This window comes from Schistocerca piceifrons, chromosome 7 (assembly GCF_021461385.2).
Source record: "Schistocerca piceifrons isolate TAMUIC-IGC-003096 chromosome 7, iqSchPice1.1, whole genome shotgun sequence".
Lineage (NCBI taxonomy): Eukaryota > Metazoa > Arthropoda > Insecta > Orthoptera > Acrididae > Schistocerca > Schistocerca piceifrons.
The window spans coordinates 551,287,013-551,289,273 of record NC_060144.1 but is presented as its reverse complement, the minus strand read 5'-3'; the positions used below and the strand labels follow the sequence as shown (position 1 = coordinate 551,289,273).

General features: G+C 45.7%; 1 pseudogene; it reads right to left on the bottom strand.

Annotated features, from left to right (window-relative positions):
* Nucleotides 1-1,405: 1,405 nt before the first annotated feature.
* LOC124709297 lies at nucleotides 1,406-1,524 on the bottom strand (annotated as a pseudogene).
* Nucleotides 1,525-2,261: the final 737 nt, after the last annotated feature.

Below are 2,261 nucleotides of genomic sequence, written 5' to 3'. Positions count from 1 at the left end.
CGCCATCCAAGCTCTGTTTGATTCAATGCCCAGGCGTATCAAGGCCGTTATTACGGCCAGTGGTGGTTGTTCTGGGTACTCATTTCTCAGGATCTATGCACCCAAATTGCGTGAAAATGTAATCACATGTCGGTTGCCGGCCGGTGTGGCCGTGCGGTTCTAGGCGCTACAGTGTGGAGCCGAGCGACCGCTACGGTCGCAGGTTCGAATCCTGCCTCGGGCATGGATGTGAGTGATGTCCTTAGGTTAGCTATGTTTAATTAGTTCTAAGTTCTAGGCGACTGATGACCTCAGAAGTCACATAGTGCTCAGAGCCATTTCAACCATTTTTTTCACATATCAGTTCTAGTATAATATAGGTGTCCAATGAAAACACGTTTATCATCTGCATTTCTTCTTGGTCTAGCAATTCTAATGGCCGGAAGTGTATTTTATTTTCCCATTCTGTTAACCCTGTTAACTTAAGACAGGTATGTTTGCTTACCTTCCATACCATATATACCACGATACTGCTTGAAATAGATGATTGCCTACTGTTACGTGCATATATTCACAAATCTGCAAAAGTTCTATTTTTAGATCGATCTGAAAATTTTGTTACGACATTTACAAAAGGCCTTCTGCTGGGTCTGAACCTTACAACTGTCTCAGGTAGTGGCTCTCATTAACTTGTGTCTCATTATCTGTGATACCCGGCTGCGCCGCATTTCACCAGAGAATGAATACAGCAGAGCGCCACTCGTGCGTGGAGGTGGACATGGTGAGCATGACGGAGGGACGTGTCGCCGTCAGACTACAACTGTGTACCTTTTTCCACTTGGTAACACGGGGCTGACGCCACAAAGCGCCACGTCCCCGCCACGACTCCGCCACATATCCGCGCCACGTTACTCGTGTGTGCGTTGTGCCTCGGCCTTTACGCAGATACTGGACGTTGGGCTAAGGACGGAGGGGGAATGTTTTCCGGCCTCGCGGAATTTGAGCAGTTTGGCGGCACTTGTTCTTGAGACTCTGGGCATCCCAGTTCGTCGTGGTGAATGAAGACCATAGCTCTTCTGATGATATCGCTCCAGTGCATCGTAGCATTTGCCTTAGAGGAGTATAAAGACTGTATTTTACCTGTCTGTATTTGACCTTTTGCATTTTGGAATCTTATCTGCTATGGTTGTTTTAAATTTATCATTTCAAAGTAAATGACTCCTCCCGCAGAGGCCATGAAGGCCCGAAGATACCGACCGGCCGCCGTGTCATCCCCAACCCACAAGCGTAACTGGATGCGGATGTGGAGGGGCATGTGGTCAGCACACCGCTCTCCCGGCGCTATGTCAGTTTCCTAGACTGGAGCCGCTGCTTCATAATCAAGTAGCTCCTCAATTTGCCTCACAAGGCCTGAGTGGACCCCGCTTGCCAACAGCGCTCGGCAGACCGGATGGTCCACCCATCCAAGTGCTAGCCCAGCCCGACAGCGCTTAACTTCGGTGATCTGAAGGGAACCGGTGCTACCACTGTGGCAAGACCGTTGGCATTCCAAAGTAAATGCTTGTGTAAAATCTAGCCGTAGTTACCACATGACCTTAAGTCAACTGAATACAAGGAACTGATGACTTTAGTAGTTTAGTCCCTTTAAACAACAAACCACCCAACCAACTGAATACTTAAATTTTATTTCAACTCTTGTTCAATGCTACGTTTGCATAGTCACGTCTTATGTCATGTTATTTAAGGCTGTGTAAAGTCGCTAGTGCTGCGTACAATGGAGTCTCTACCGAGTTCTTTTGCGTACCTTCTCGTGGTCTTCGTCTTCACTTAGCTTCTGTCTAGTCGGCTTGCGTATTTGAAACTTGTGGAAATAAATGCTCTTCCTAAGTCAGGGTACGATTGTTGAAGGACTTAAGCTCGAACATTCAATCATTTTGGTGAGTAAACGAGACATCATTGCCCTCCAAAGGCAATTTTGTAGTTAACTGGCATATCTAGTAAAGCTTGGCTACTGCTAAATAGAAAAGGGTGAATCATCAAAACCTTGCACAGCAAATATCGTGAAATGGAAAGTGCTACTGATGAGCGGTAGTCACGGACTCGTACTGTTAGCCAATGAAAACACTGTAATAATGCTTAGAGTGTATTTTGGTGTTCAAATATACACTTTTTAAAAAAAAATAGAACAATGCCTACCGAAATGAACAAACAAAACATAGGGTAAACTATGATGTCAGTGGTGTTTGATTCTGGATTCTACTGCTATTCTTTTGCGAGATATC